The 17265-nt window shown below is 39.9% G+C and overlaps 1 protein-coding gene across 6 annotated transcripts in view; it reads right to left on the bottom strand.

Moving 5' to 3' along the window:
• The window catches only part of Tfdp2 (transcription factor Dp-2), a 161341-nt gene extending 154803 nt beyond the window's left edge, over positions 1 to 6538 (bottom strand). For 5 of the 6 annotated variants that reach the window (XM_071615588.1, XM_027933597.2, XM_071615589.1 and 2 more), the window contains exon 1: positions 6472 to 6538. The gene's annotated coding sequence lies outside the window, so the exon portion shown is untranslated. The remainder of the gene's footprint in view (positions 1 to 6471) is intronic. The other variant, XM_027933596.2, reaches the window with a different exon arrangement.
• Positions 6539 to 17265: the final 10727 nt, after the last annotated feature.

The following is a 17265-nucleotide window of genomic DNA, read 5'->3' as shown; positions in this document are numbered from 1 at the left end:
ACACACACACACACAGATGCAGATACACATAGGCTTAAATTTTAAAAGGTAGTAAACAAAAGGTAAAACAGAATAAGAGAGTTGGGGTAAGGACTCAAAATTATTAAAATTCTAATTAGATAATTATATATTATCTCAATAGGGAAGAAAAGACTTTAAAAAGACAGGAGACAGAAAGACTGGAAGTCAGTCAATAGAAAGCTATTACAGTAGTCCTTTGAAAAAAGGAATGATAAAGGGCTAGGGTTGTGGCTCAGTGGTAGAGCGCTTGCCTAGCATGTGTGAGGCACTGGGTTCGAATCTCAGCTCCACATATAAATAAATGAATAAAATAAAATTCCATCAAGATCTTAAAAAAAATAATTAAGGGGCTGGGGTTGTGGCTCAGCGATAGAGCACTGGGTTCAATCCTCAGCACCATATAAAAATATAATAAACGTATTGTGTCCAACTACAATTAAAACATTTTTTTAAAATACTAATAATTTTTTAAAAAGGAATGATAAACCAGGCACGGTGGTGCATACCTGCAATGCCAGTGGCTTGGGAGGCTGAGGCAGGAGGATCACAAGTTCAAAGCCAGCCTCAGCAACTTAACAAGGCCCTAATCAAGTTAGCAAGATGCTGCCTCTAAATAAAAAATAAAAAAGGCTGGCAATATTGCTCAGTGGTTAAGCACCTCTGGACTTAATCCCTGGTGAAAGAAAGGGAGGAAGGAAGAAAAAAAGGAGGGATGGAGGGGAAAAGAAATAGAAAGAAAAAGGGGGCTGGGGTTATAGCTCAGTGACAGAGCACTTGCCTAGCATGTGTAAGGTACTGGGTTCAATCCTCAGCACCACATATAAATAAATAAATAAAATGAAGGTATTATGTCCATCTACAATTAAAGAAAAAAGACAAATGAGGGCTGGGGTTGTGGCTCAGTGGTAGAGTGCTCGCCTCACACGTGCGAGACCCAGGGTTCAATCCTCAGCACCACATATAAATAAATGAGTGAAATAAAGGTATTGTGTGCAACTACAACTAAAAAATAAATATTAAAAAAAAAAAAGAAAAGAAAAAAGACAAATGAGGGCTGGGATTGTGGCTCAGCGGTAAAGCACTCACCTAGCACGTGCGAGGCCCTGGGTTCAATCCTCAGCACCACATAAAAATAAATAAATAAAATAATGATATTGTGTCCAACTACAACTAAAAAGAAAAAAGACAAATGATAGCTGGGTGCAGTGATATACTCGTGTATTCCCAATGGCTCAGCAAACTGAGGCAGAAGGATCATAAGTTCAAGGTTACCCTCAGCAATTTAGTGAGGCCTTAAGCAAGTTAGTGAGACAATGAAAAAGGTTGGGAATGTAACTCAGTGGTAAAGCGCCTCTGGGTTCAATCCTAGTTCCACCACCAAAAAAAAAAAAAAGGAAAGAGCCCAGACCACAGTAACAACAGTAGAAATGGAAAGAAGTTGACGGAGATGAGTTTTTTGCTTCAGGCATCTCTATCAAGAAAAATCTCTTCAGCTTGGATGGGATAAATTAGCTTTAGAATCCTACACAAAATGGGCATGGGAGTTAACAGAAACCAAAGCTCAATATGAATGAGAAGACAAATAAAGAGTCTCTTAGTGTTCTTAAGCAAGTTTTCAATAAAATATATTGCTCCAGATAAAAATTCCACACAGTAGTTAGCACTCATTTAGAAACTATGGGATCAGGAGAGGTTGACAGAAGACTAAGGCAAGAAAATATAGTACTGTTGTTCAAAAAAAGAGAAATGAGATCCTGCCAAATACTGATCACTGAAATTCCCGTCAAGATTCTAGAATTATTATTTAAAGAAGTTCATGAACACTTAGAAAAAAATAGTAATCAACATACATTACTGGAAAGTAGTATGGTCTCATTAATGCCAAGTAATGACAAATTAAAGCTCTTTTTCTGAGTTACTAAGTTGACTAGATATAAATTTATTTTATTTTTTTTAATATTTATTTTTTAGTTTTCGGTGGACACAACATCTTTATTTTATTTTTATGTGGTGCTGAGGATCAAACCCAGCGCCCCGCACATGCCAGGAGAGCACACTACCGCTTGAGCCACATCCCCAGCCCTAGATATAAATTTAAAAACAAAACAGGTATATAAAATCTGAATTCTAGTAAATCAACTATCAAGGTTCCTCATATATTTCTTGTAAAAACTTGGAAATATTTGAGTTGCATCATAATAAACTGGTTAAATTTGACCAATCTGAAACAAAGAATTAAATAAAAATTTTACATTCTTCAGAAAGGCAAGAACTCTGCTCTTAGTACTGTGTAATCAACATTTTCATAAAGTTTTGCAAAACAGCAACGCCAGCATTATCAAATTCACAGTTTATCAAACATAATTTGGCATTTACCAGATGACCAACTCAGGTCATTTTTTTTAAATGTCAATTAAAATGGAAACATTCTGATAAGAAAATTTTAATACAGACAAATGCAAAGCTCTACCAAAAAAGATTCCATTAAAGAATTAGGAGAGGGGGCTGGGGTTGTGGCTCAGAGGTAGAGCACTTGCCACCTAGCACGTGAGAATCCCTGGGTTCGATCCTCAGCACCACATAAAAACAAATAAACGAAAAATAAATAAAATAAAAGTATTAAAAAACAATAATAATAATAATTAGGAGAGCATGACTGAAAATTGGGGAAAGGAGGGTAGTGGGTCCTACTGGAAAAAAAAAAATTAGAAAAGCATGACCAAAACAACCCAAGGAAATTTAGTTGACTATAAAATCAGTTATAATGTTACACACAGAGAGAACAATTAGATGCCAGGGAACATTCTGAACTCTTTACATATATATTAATTTAATTTTTAAAACAACCCTTTGAGAGAAGTACTACTATTAACCCCATTTTATAGATAAGGAAACTAAAACTCACCATGTTACATAATTAAATCAAGGTTGTTCAGTCAATAAACTGTAGAGGCAGAACTTAAACCCAAGAAGGTTAGTCCACAATTTATCTTCCTAATCAGTACATTACTGTGAATTAGTGTGATGTGGTCGCCTTTTTTTTTTTTTTTTTGGTACCAGGTGGAGGCTTAACCACTGAGCCACATCCCAGCCCTTTCTATATTTTGTTTAGAGACAAGGTCTCACTAAGTTACTTAGGACCTTACTAAATCACCAAGGCTGGCTTTAAACTTTTAATCCTCCTGCCTCAACCTCCCCAGTCGCTGGTTTTGAAGTACCTTCTTTAAAACCAGAGCCAGGCACTGTGGTGCCCACCTGTAAAGCCATCCTCAGCAATTTAGCGAGACCCCATATAAAATGAAAAATAAAAAATGCATGAGGATGTAACTCAGTGATTAATAGCCCAGTACCATAACAATAATAATAATACCAGAGAGGAAGCCCCGGGTGAGTAGCTCAGCCAATCAAAGGGCTAAGGCAAATTGGGCACACTCCTGTAATACCAGCAGCTCTGAAGGCTAAGGAGGACTGTGAGTTCAAAGCCAGCCTCAGCAAAAGGCACTAAGCAACTCAGTGAAACCCTGTCTCTAAATAAAATACAAAATAGGGCTGGGGATGTAGCAGTGGACAAGTGCCCCAGAGTTCAATCTCCCATAACAAAAAAAAAAAAAAAAAAAGGCTAAGGCTAAGGCAAAAGGACCACAAATTCAAGTCTGGCGTCAGCAATTTAGTGAGAACCTGTCTCAAAATTAAAAAGACTAGAGATGTAACTCTGTGGAAAAGCACTCTTGAGTTCAATCCCCAGCACCAAACAAAAAAACAGAGATAATTTAAGATCTTCTATACTAGCTAATACCTAATTTGATGTACCATACTTATAAGAATATGAATGAACTAAATAAATTCTTTAAAAAGCCATCAGTACCATGAAGAGGTTCAAATGAAAACAATGTCAGAAAAGTCATTAGAAGAGGTTAAAACTGAGAATGTTGGGCTGAAAATATAGCTCAGTTGATAGAGTGCTTGCCAAGCATGCACAAAGTCCTGGGTTCAATCCCCAGCACTACCAAAAAGGAAAAAAAAAAAAAACTGAGAATGTTCCTGAGCATGGTGGTACAAGCATCTAATCCCAGCAACTGGAAAGACAGGAAGACCTCAGGTTCCAAATCAGCCTCAGAAATTTATCAAGGCCCTAAGCAATTTAGCAAGACCCTGTCTCAAAACTAAAAGTAATTTTGTAACTCAGCAGTAAAGTGTCTGCGGGTTCAGTCACTAGTACAATACAAGGTAATACAGGCTGAGGATTCATTCACTTCACTTTAATGTGGGGAAAAAAAAAAAAAAAAAAAAAGATTGAGAATATTTGTCCAGAGAAGAAAAGAATGAGTGAAATATAAATATCTTCAAATATCTCAAAACTTAAATACAGAAGAGGCTAAACATATACAGTAAAGATACAACTTCCAATTCAATAAAAGAAATAATTTTATATAAATTAGAATTGTCCAAATCTCTGCTTCAGAAACTATGAGTTATCTCTCCAGAAAAACATACTAATGCAAATAATTTTGCTAAATATTTCTAGAGGGTAACAAACCTACTTTTAAATCCATTTGTGACCCACACCTAGAGAATCGTGTATCCTAGATTAAAACAGAAAGCTTCAAGTATGAAGAGGCAAGTATATTTAATCATCTTTAAAATCCATTATACCTAAAAGAGTCTCAATCTACATTTTCTAGTTTCTTCTGAGATCCATTATGATACACACATCAATAAGTTTAAAAGATGACAAAAAAGACATTCATCCCATTTCAAGCAGTGCTGAGAGCACACAGCTCAGTTAAAAATGTTAGCTGCAAGGGAAAAACTTGCCATGTGCTATGTGGACTACACATTATCACTAGAGTGAGGGGGGAGGAATTATACGATCACAAAATTATTACACACTAGAAAATTCCAATTTCTTTCTTAATTAAACTAGAAACGAGGGAGGGGAACCCTGAAAAGTAAGAGTTCAAAAAGTATTGGGGTTTCTTAAAAATGTAAGTGCTGTGGTGCTGGGCAAGTGCACTGCCAGAACAGTGCTACAGACACCACATCTGCCATGAGACTCGACTAGTTCCAGGCACAAGATGTTCTAATAAATAACAAATACATTCAGAGCCAGTACACAAGTGTGACAGAACCTGGGGTCTAGGCATTTTTCTCCTGGTGCTATTTGAGAATGAACATTGACATGAAGATTAAGTATAGTAATATGACAGCGATAAAACTTTAGCTAAATTTACAGGCTAACCAATGAAATTGAAAAAGCAAGATGCAACTAGAATAGTTAAACTATTTTACATTTAATTTTGAACAGAGAAAAAGTCATGACTTTGTCGTGCAGGAAAAAAAAATGAATAACTTCAACTACATTTATTAGGTATGGGGGATTTCAAGGCATTAAGAGAAAACCAGTGGCCCAGGAAAAAATCAGGCGGGTAAAAATCAAACGAAAACACAAGAAGTAGGGGAGAGTGGGGCAGGGGAAGAATCAGTTACTGATTTAGTAAAGGAAAGCAGATAAGTAGGAGAGGGAGTCAGAGCCTCGGAAATGGAATGAGGAAAAGTATTCAAGGACTGGGGAGTTTTCAGCAATGAATATGGAAACGGAATGAGGTTGTTAACAGTTTCAAAAGAGAAGGGAAACAAGGGGGGGGAGTCCTTTTCAAAACTAGCATCCTCTGTAGTTAATAATAAAAATGCCTAACTCATGCTGGGCACTTAATACGTGTGGAGAGTCCAGTTGCAAGCGCATTCCATAGATTAGTCCCTTGACTCCCTCCCCCCCTCCACATAGGTAGGAACTACTATTTTACAGCTGAACAAACTGAGACCACACAATGCAAGGTAACACAGGCCGAGCGTGCATTCACTTCGTTGTACAGTCTCTTGGCGAAATCCTACGAAAATCTTGATAAGTTCTATGGAGAAACATCACAGTTTTCCATAATTTCTCAAAAGGTCTCTCTCTGGGCCCAAAAAGTGATCCTCTACTTTAGAGAAAAGTTCCCTTCTGGGGGTACATGAGGCTCTTCCAGATACACAAAGCTTTAGAACTCTAAGAAACACCTGGCACAGACAGATGGAGGCTTGTGGGTTCGGAAAGGAAGAAAAGTCAGAAAACCAGGTTCAGAAGCCATCCTTCTCCGCCGAGGAAAAAGTAGCAAGCAGCCCTTCCCCTCTTCCACCAGGCGTGACTCAGGGACGTGACCTCCCCTAATGTGCTGTGTGTGTGTGTGTGTGTGTGTGTGTGTGTAAGTGGGTGACCCTCTCAGGCTTCCAATTCTCGTCCACACTCACGGGTTATTAGGCCAGGCCTGAAACAACCCGTGGGAATAAACAGATGCGACTGGGGTGGCGAGGAGGCCCCGGGGCTCAGGGAGGGAAACCTGCCCAAGCAGGCGCCGCGCCGGGTCCAAAGGGCCTCGGCAAGCAGGCCCGCGCCCTCTCCCCGGACCTTACCGCCGCTCGGATGCACAGGACGAGGCGGCCACGCGAGCCGGTCCGGCAGAGCCTGGGGCACGTCTTCTGGCGCCGCCGCTCCTCTGGCGCCCGCACTTGGCGGCAGTCGGGAATCCGTGGCCTGCCGGGTAGAGGCCCGGGAGATCGAGGCCCCGAACGAGCGCGCGCCCTCGAGCCTACCCAAAGAGAAAGGGTCAGGGCGCGCCCCGTGTGCCAGGCAGCGACGGCTGCACAGCCGAGGTCGCTGCCGACTCCGTCCGCCCTCACCCGACAGAGCTATTGCCCTGCTTCCCCCGCGCAAGCTTTGGCGGCGGAGCAGCACAGTGAGCGCCGATTGGCCCTCAGGATGCGTGACGCAAGGCGACGCTTCCCACTGATTGGCCAGGACGGCAGTGCGTGCAGGGAGTAAACAAACCCCGCCCCTAGGCTTCCCAAAGAGGGGAGGGGTCGAGATGAAGGACGGGACCTCTCGCGCTGGGCGCCGGCCCCCAGTTCCCCGGCTCTGGGGCGACCCAGCCGATACCCGGCTTCGGCCGGTCACTAGCACTCCTGCCGCCTTCTGCCCGCCTGAAACCTGAAATTTGGAAACACTCCCTGCCCCCTCTCCACCTTCTACCTCCTCACCACCCCCACTATCCCCATTCGGCTCCAAGGTGTGAATCTCTTTTCCATCCATCCCCCAAAGAAGGAAAATCCTATTCCTCTTGAAAAGAAGGGGACTGGGGCGGTTAACTCTCGGTCCCTAGGCCTTTGATGGGTCGCCCCAAGGGAGCAGCGAGAAGGGGGATGGGAATGGGTGACCCTGAAGTGAGGCCAAGCGTAGACTCAAATGGGCATCTTGAAATGTATGCAGACAGTGGATTAGAGATCACTGGGGATGTGGACGTTCTTCACTACCCAAGTAGGTTAAGATGCAAACTAGGCAAGGTAATCGGTGTCACTTGGAAGCTGAAGAGAACATCGCCGCACACACCCTCCCCCCACCCCCACCAAATTCCTATCATTTAATTCCCTATTAGAGCTTTTGTCCATTCCTGCATGTGTGAAACATCCTGTGTGAGCCTCATTGTGGAGGCTCAGATGTGAGTGACATGGAAGAGGCCAACTTTAAAACGATAAATTAGATCTTTCTCATTTCAATCCGTTCAAATTTTATAGATCTTCTATACTGCCAAACACTATTTCTTGATGCTGGGGTACATCAGAAGTCAAAAGAAGAGACCAAAAAAAAAAAAAAATCCTACTTTCATTGAACTTATATCCTAGTAAGATGAGAAAGATGATATGCAAAAGAAATAAGCAAAATTAAAACTCCTTTATATGCTGATATGTGCCATGAAAAAAAAAAAAAAAAAAAAAAGCCGAGCTTCATTCTTAAATAGGGTGATGAGGAAAGGCAACACTGAGAAGTGCTATTTAAGTGGATACCTAAAGGAAAAGAGGAAGACAAAAAGAGCACATTTGGACCTCCCTGTGGAGTAGGGTGGAAAGACAGTTTCTGCACCATTGCTCATTGGCTAAGTCTTCAGGGTCCAAGAATGCCAAAAGCAGTCCTTCACTGGCTGACTCTGAAATGCAAAATCCCCAATGGAGTGACTGCATTTCCCAGTCATAAATCAATAAGGATTTTTTTAGTTTTACCGAGAAATTTAGTTAAGGCATTATATTCAAAGCATTTATTCAACACTTATATCACCCTAGGCACTAAAGATATGAAAATTAACAAGGCAGGGGAAAAAAAAAAAAAACCTCCATCCTCAAGAAACCAAATCTAGCAGGGGAGATAAACTACCACAATATGATGTATCAATAACCACAATGAAAGTAGACACAAAAAACGCTTGGGTTAAGGAGGGGAAAGGAGTAGGTGTTGCTGAGGACCTGTAAGTCCCCCTCTTAATCTATACAGAAAAGTCAGTACTAAATTTTGAAGTTATGCCCATTTGGGATTAATTTTCACGTTTTTGGGGAGTGGGTACTGGGGGTTGAACTCAGAGACACTCGACCATTGACCTACATCCCCAGCCCTATTTTGTATTTTATTTAAAGACAGGGTCTCACTGAGCTGCTTACCACCTTGCTTTTGCTGAGTCTGGCTTTGGATTCACCATCCTCCTATCTCAGCCTCCTGAGTGGCTGGGATTACAGGTGTGCACCACCACACCCAGCTACCTTTCACCTTTTTCTAAAGTGAAAGCTTGGAGATAACAGTAAGTTGAAATATGAAATTATTGATATTTGCCAATTTTCATATGGTCTAACTTACTGTTTTGTGGAGATAATATGAGGCTTTTCTTATGTAATGCCTATAGTAAGTGTTCATAAATGATGGCAGTCATCATACTGTAATATTGCCTTTGACAAAATGATTTAAGAGTCAACATTTCATAACATCTTCCAATGCCACAGAGTAAAATGGGCAATGAAAATTTCAAATTTTCCATATACTAGTTTGATCTAGCTGTGAATTTCCATGACCTAATCAGGGTATGCTGTAAAAGACAGTAAATGCTAGTTTCACAGCAGGCCAAGAAATTCAGAATAAGGAGGAACAGCTTGGTTTTGAAGCCAAAAACTGAAAGTTCTCCAGAACAGAATAAATTGTTGAGTTGCTATAGGGAAGATTCATGTAAATCAATTTGCCGTTCCCACTCATGGTTTCAGCTTCGCAGTTTACACAATAATCAGCTTTCTGTCTTCCTTCTCTTTTTTTTCAACTAAGGTATCTTATTTCTTTTGAAAAGGAAAATAAAGCTTCCGCCATCTATAATGCTAGAGAATAGGTATCTGAAGTGTGACAGCACACTTATTGATTTGGCAAACACTTATTAAGCACTTACTGTGTGCCAAGAACTGTGCAAGGAATTGGAAATTCAAACACAAATGTCCAAAGAGCGCCATTAATTGGTACTCCTGGTGCTTGGAACAATCCCCCAATTCACCCACAACTCACTTACCATGCCTTCTCATCTACAATTAAACACTTCTCCAGAAAAGCTTCCCTCAACTCCCCAACTCCAGCTCCTTTCCCAGAAAATTCTGTTTACCTTTCTAATAGATCCCCAGGGCTTAAGAGAAGCTTGATAGGTTTTACACTTCCTTATTGAATGGATGATAGTGCTGCAGCCCAGCATGTTTGGAAAAAGAAGTCTAAATACAGTCTTCCCTAATTGTAAACATGTGAGCCACATAATTGCCAACAAAGAGAGGGCTATGAAAAAGACAGATATGTTACAGTTAACCTCAAGAATTTCCATGTGCATCCAGTTCCTACTGGAGGCTGCTTGGTGCAGGTGAAGGTATAGGACATCTGGGCCAGTGCCTTTCAAATTTTAATGTTCCTAGGGAATTCTTATTAAAATTTACAGAATAAGGTGTGTCCCACATCTGCATTTCCACCAAGCTTCCAAGGGATGCTCATCAGCCAAACATGACACTTTGAGTAGCAAGGTTCTTACTGACACCATTTTACATGCAGAAAGATATGCATTGCCAAAATAGTTCCAGATATGATTTTGTTTAAAAAAAAAAAACATCCTTTTTTTACATTCAATCCACCTAGTGACTAACCCAAAAAATAAATAACACTGAAAAGTGTTAAATCTGGGTCCTGTCTTCCAGAAACAGTCTTACAATGCAAAGATTAATCACCAAATAGCACAGAATGAAATCAAAGCCTTGGAATTTTCTCAAGCAAAAAAACCACCCTAGTTCATTTCAGGATTTTTGTTATAGCAACAATTCCACATCACCCTTCATAAAAGTAACCCCCCCCCCTTTTTTTTCTTTTTGGTACCAGGGATTGAACCCATGAGCACTTAATGACCAAGTCACATCCTCAACCTTTTTTTTTATATTTTATTAGAAACAGGGTCTCACTGAGTTGCTCAGGGCCTTGCTAAATTGCTAAGGCTGGCTTTGAACCTTTGATCCTCCTGCCTCAGCCTCCTGAGTCGCTGGGATTATGGGCCTGTGCCACCATGCCCAGCTAACCTCTTCTTAATATCAAACCTAAAGTATTTTTTTGGATAAAATATCTTGTTCATCCTAAAAAAAAACTATAAAGCAAGTGTGAGCTATAAGGAGTAATGAGCCTGACACCTTGGTACATGCCCATAATCCCAGAGACTTGGGAGGCTGAGGCAGGAGGATTGCAAATTCGAGGCTAGCCTGGAAAATTTAGGAAGATCCTCTCTCAAAATAAAAAAGGGCCAGGGAGGCGGGGCGTGGTGGCACATGCCTTTAATCCCAGCGGCTCAGGAAGCAGGAGACCGAGGCAGGAGGATCTCGAGTTCAAAGCCAGCCTCAACAGTTTAGTGAGGTGCTGAACAACTCAGTGAGACCCTGTCTCTTATAAAATACAAAATTGGGTCGGGGATGTGGCTCAGTGGTTGAGTGCCCCTGAGTTCAATCCCTGGTACTGAGAAAAAAAAAAAAGCGGGAAGAGCCAGGGATATAGCCCAGTGGTAGAGTGCCCCTGGGTTCAATTCCCAATACTGAAAAATAAAAAAACAGGAATAATGATGAACTCTCATGTAACAGCTTGGGAAACAGAATATTAACACCATCAGAGCCTCATGTGCGCTTCTGAATTCCTATGACTTTCTCTTCCCAAATGAGCATCCTGAATTTTGTTTGTAATTTCCTTGTTTTACTTTATAATTGTAACCCATGTGTACATACCTCTAAACAATATCCCGCTTATTTTTTTTATGGTTTTGAACTTTATATATTTAAGGTCAAAATGTATTATTCATCTGCAAATTATTTTTTGGCCAACATTCATCTATCTTGGAAGTATAAAAATGAGTATTCATTTTCATTGATGTCAAAATAAGCACTTATATAATATACTCCTTTACTGCTAGATATTTGGTAATTTTTTTTAGATGTTGATGGACCTTTATTTCATTCATTTATTTATATGCAGTGTTGAGAATCAAACACAGTGCATCACACATGCTAGGCAAGGGCTCTACCACTGAGCCACAACCGCAGCCTGATATTTGGTATTTTTAACAATGCCCCCTTCCGTTTTGATGCTATGAATTCCTATACATGTCTTCATACTTCCCTAGGATCTTAAATTATGTACAGGATGGAAGTCAAAATATGTAACAACTGGTAAGGCACAGGTCTTAATTTGTTCTCCTCCACAAACATCTGATACAAATTCTTTTATGTATTTATTTTTGTGGTGGTGATTCTGGGGATTGAACCCAGCAGCACTCTGCCACTGAGCCACATCCCTAGCCCTTTTTTATTTTTATTTTTTATTTTGAAACAGGATCTCGTGAAACTGCTTAGGGCCTCACTATACTGATGAGGCTGGCCTCCAAATTTGTGATCCTCCTACCTCAGCCTCTCGAGTTTCTGGGATTACAGACATGTACCCAGTCCCACAACACAAATTCTTACATGCTGTTGGTTTATTTTGGGAGATGATTCCAAAGAACAGGCATGGGGAGCGGACAGCAACTGTGAAACACAAAGGAGGAACCAATCCAAGGATGTGTTACAGAGATAACCACTGCTGAAGGCTACTGAGCCTCAATCCTGCAGGGGACTGTCTGAGGAGCTGAGAAGAGCACAACTCAAAACCCTCCACTGGAGGGACAAGGAGCATATTTGTACACTGGCTCCCCTCTCCACTGTTTAAAGGTTGCCCCACAGAATGTTGACCCTCTAGCACTTTCAGGTTTGAACATGAGAGAAAATGTCAGAATGGGTTCAGACAGGTATTCTGAGAGGCAGAGAAATTTCAGCTCAGAAAACAGAAGATGAAATGAGGGAAGATGCTATCAGGTTCACCAGGGCAGTTGATTGCAGCAACAAGGGGATTAAAGGTGGACCAAGGGCCAGCCACGCAGCTCAGTGGTGAAGTGCTTGCTAGCATGTGGAAGGGCCCTGGGTTCAGACCCCAGCAGGAAGAAGGAGCGGGAGGAGGAAGAGGTAAAAAGAGAAGAAAAAGGTGGACCAAGAGGACATGAGGTGGGGCAAGAGGTGACCCATACTGAGGTAACTGAGTAATAAAGGATAAGAGACAATTCTTCTGTACAGAATTTCAGGGAATAAATGTAAAGACCACAGACATAGAAAATCGCCATTACTGGGCAAAAATACCACAGAAGTGATTGTTGTAGGCAAGAAATATCCACCGACAAGCCAGATGCATGGCCCAGGCCTGTAATCCCAGCAATTCAGGAGGCTGAGGCAAGAGGATTGCAAGTTCAAGGCCAGCAATTTAGGGAGACCCTGTCTTGAAATAAGGTTGGTGGGAGAGGTGTGGTGCACCAGGACATAGCTCAGTGTAGAGTACCCCCCTGGTTCAATCCCCAGTACTGGGGGGAAAATATTTTTATTAATGACAAAGGGAAAAATAGTAACCTTACAGTGGAAAAACCTGGCTGGCAGATACTACCCTAACCAAGTGACCAAGATTAATAACCATAATAATTCATAAAATATTCATGATAGGAGGCACGAAGGCCACACATCACTTCTGCAGTAATCTGACAACGTTGCAATATTTTAATCTAATCACAGGAAAACACTGGAACAACTAAAATTGAGGGACATTCTACAAAATAATTGTTTTCAAAAAATGTCTACATTACGGAGGACAGAATGACTAAGGAATTGTCTCAGATTGGAGAAGACTTAGGACGACATGAAAATTAAATGCAACGTGGGGTGTGCATTGAATTCTGAATTCAAAAGACATTAGAGAACATCAAATTGAATAAGGCTTACAGATTAGTTAATATTGCTGTATCAATGAATTTCCTGGTTTGAGTAACTGTCTGTGGTTACACAAGTATATGAGATGTCAATGAGGGGAAGCGGGGTGAAGGGGGAACTCTGTACTTTTTACTCCTTTTCTGTAAGTCTAAAATTATTTCAAAATAAAAGGTTGAGCAGGGCATGTGGTGCATGACTAAAATCCCAGCAACTCAAGAGGCTGAGGTGAGAGGATTGCAAATTCAGCAACTTAAGAGAGAGTCTAAACAACTTAGCAACCCTGTCTCAAAATTTTAAAAAGTGCCCTTGAATTCAATTCTTAGTTAAAAAAAAAAAAAAAGCAAAGAAAAGTTGAAAAAAAAATACAAGGGGATTTTATTAAAATACAGATTCTCATTTCTTAGTACTGGGATGAGATCTGAACTTCTGCTTTTCTTTCTTCCTTTCTTTTGGTCCTGAGGATTGAACAACATCCCCAGTCCTTTTTATTTTTATTTTGAGAAAAGGTCTCACTGAATTGTTTAGTATCCCTCTAAATTGCTGAGGCTGGCCTTGAATTTAGGTTCCTCTTGCCCCAGCCTTTGCAGTTGCTGGGATTACAGCCATGTGCAACTGTACCAGCCATGAACTTCTGCTTTTCTTTAAAGCATTCCCCCCAGTTGCACTGAGGTTTAATGGACATATAATAAACTGTGTGTATTTAAATGAGTGTTGGTATGTGTATACATGAAAATTGCCACAATCAAGAGGCAATTCTACATAGGTATCTCATTTCTACTTGATTTGCCATCAGAACTACAGTGGCCTTTGTTGTGACATAGAGTTAGTGTCTCCCTACGCAGCAGAGGGAAATTTTATTTAACTATCCAGTACAATAAAAGTCATTTCCTCTGGGTAAGCATTAAGCAGATTTACTATCATCACATTACAAATGACTTGTTTTTTTGTTTTTGTGGCTTTTTCCCCCCCAGTATTACTGGGGATTGAACCAAGGGGCACTCTACCACAGAGCTACAATCCCCAGCCCTTTTTATTTTTAGTTTGAGACAGGGTCTCACAAATTGCTGAGCGTCAGCCTCCTGAGTTGCTAGGATTACAGGTGTGGGCCATCATGCCTGGCAACACTGGGGTTTTTCTAAGCCTGAGGCTCCTTGACTGTACCACAGAACACTGCAGGCACAGCAGCCTGGATTCTTCCATGCAGGGCTTGGGAAGCAAGGAGAACAGATGTAAATATGAAGATAATTGATGCCTGCTATGCCATGAGTAATAACAGGCTTAATCTCTGACCCAAGAGGCTCCTATCTTTGTCAGAATCCATGAAACTGTGGGAAGCTGACTTGTTAGCTTCCAGGTAGATATAATTTCAACCTCTTCTCTATGGTTGGCAGTGTTTGGTGATGAAGCTGAGATCTGACAGCGTCTTTTTCGGAAGAGGACAAGGCTCCTGTGGTCTGGGTAAGAGAATATGAGAATCTACAATCCCATCTCCCTAATCTAGGTGCAAATGCTCTTGCCCAAGTGGTGGAGTGGGAGAAAGGTAATTCAGCATATCTAATATATTTGTTTTATAATCTCTACCACTTAATCAGTTGTCTGTTTTTCTAAATAGCAAAAAGTTCACTATTGTTGGGCACAGTGGCACACGCCTGTAGTCCTAGCAGCTCAGGAGGCTGAGGCAGCAGGATTGTTAAATTTGAAGCCAGCCTCGGCAACTTAGCAAGACCATGTCACAAAATAAATAATAAATAAATAAATAAGGAGCTGGGTATGTAGCTCAGTTGTAGAGTGCCGCTGGGTTAAATATCCAGTACAGAAAAAAGAAAAAAAAAAAAAGTCCATTATTATGTGATATTATCATCTTTCCTTTTTCCCTACAATTTCTTTTAAATAAAACCCATTCTTTAAGATAACTGCTGTAATACGATCAAATTTCAGGAGAACCTGCTCCACATAATGCTCATAGTTACCTCCATAATGTCCTGATTCTTTGTCTTCTTCATCAGACTGATATTACTTTGAAATAATAATAATAATGAAACACCTGCCTTTCTTCAAATATCTCAATGTTTATAATTCTTCAAAATTTCCTACTACAAAATGATACCATGGGCTCAGCTAGGAAGAGACTCCACTGAAGCTTCCACCATTTGGATGTCACAAAATGTGTGCAAACTGAAGCAAAGAACGACACATACAAAATTAAAATGGCTTCTTTAATATTCCAACATGTATAGATCAATCATTCACTGTTTCATTGCAGTTTCCCAAATCATTTTAGATTATAATTTTCAGAAAGGATTTCAACAACTAGTGGGCTAATCCCATCACATTAGTATATGAATTGCCTTTCGTCTAATTATTTTTAATCTTTGCTACATTTTGGCAGCACTGAAGAATTGAACCCAGGTCTTTAGGCATGCTAGGCAATCACTGTAACACTGAGCTATATCCCCAGTCCCCCTAGATATTTAAAAATACAGTATAATTTCACAACAAATTATATTTCCCCCATCACAAAGAATTAACCCTCTCCTCAAGTAATTTCCTTTATGTGAGAAGGTAGAACATATAATAATAAGTCTAAAGAGGACCTAAAGAAGCAAGAGTTCATAAACCCCTTTTTTCCCTAACCACATGAAGCCTATATTTATTTAGAATTACTGCTGTAGTTAATGTACTTATTTCTGTCACTTTCTTTTTCACATTGGTGGGGATCAAACCCAGGGCTTCCCTCTGTGACTTTCTTAATGTGTAGAAACCAAAGTGGGAAAAAATATTTAATAAAAACGCCCAGGGGGCTGGGGATGTGGCTCAAGCGGTAGCGCGCTTGTCTGGCATGCGTGCGGCCCGGGTTCGATCCTCAGCACCACATACCAACAAAGATGTTGTGTCTGCCGATAACTAAAAAAATAAATAAATATTAAAAAAAAAGCCCAGGTAATTTTTTAAAATCTACAAGTTAAAATAAACAAAAGGTAAATTTTACGTGCATATGAAAAATATCTGTATTACCATGCATCCCTTGATTTTTTGTCTGTTGATCTTAAAAATGGTTTGAGATTCTCAATGACTATTTAATAAAACCATGAATTCATAAAGAATACCAGAAAAATAATATAAATTTACTGATGCATATGAATTGGGATTTATATTTACTATCTTGCACAAATAGGAAAACTTCTAATTAACTTTCTACAAAGTCATTATGAAATCTTTACACAAATCAGTTGATTTTATGTATAAAAGGTTAGAAACATGATGGTAGCTATGTAGAAAGTATGTACCTGTACACTCCACAGAACATTTTAAGTAAAGGTATCTTTGAAATGTTTCTGCTATCTCACAGTATTAGTACCACACTCTAATGAGTACAGAACAGAACTTGTATCCAGAGCTTTTGCTCAGGATATTATAAAATCATGTTCAAAATGCTATATACACTTTGCCTTGGATTATTTTTTTTAAAAAATCCTACTTAGTGGCTTCTTAAGTCACTGGACTGATTTTAAAAATACTTTAAAAAAGATATTTAAAGATATGGCTCATTTAGTAAACAATCCAATTGACAAATGGGCAAAAGATACGAACAGAAATTTCACAGAACAGGATACAAAGATGGCAAAAAATCACATAAAAAGATATTCAACTGCATTTCAAATTAGGGAACTGCAAATTAAAACCTTAATGAAATATCACTATATACCTATGAGGATAGCTGAATTTTAAAAAGTGACAATAACAAATGCTGGTAAGAATGTGGAGACACTGGATCACTCACATATTATGGGTGAGAATATAAAATGGTACAGTCATACTGGAAAAGTTTGGTGTCTCTCATAAAGATTCTGCAGTGCTGGGAATTGAGCCCAGGACCTTGTACATGCTAGGAAAGCATTCTACCACTGAGCTATACCCTCAGCCCAAGAATTAGTTAGGGTGGGGTCCCTCTAACATTTTTCCTCTATACAGTATAGATATCTATCTAGACGTAGCCATTTTAATAGCAAATTTATAGTAAAGGAGGTACAACAGTAGAAAAAGAACAGAATT

Source organism: Marmota flaviventris, chromosome 8, assembly GCF_047511675.1.
Source record: "Marmota flaviventris isolate mMarFla1 chromosome 8, mMarFla1.hap1, whole genome shotgun sequence".
NCBI classification, from domain to species: Eukaryota; Metazoa; Chordata; class Mammalia; order Rodentia; family Sciuridae; genus Marmota; species Marmota flaviventris.
Note: the sequence above shows the minus strand (reverse complement) of the source record. Positions and strands in the feature narration are given on the sequence as shown.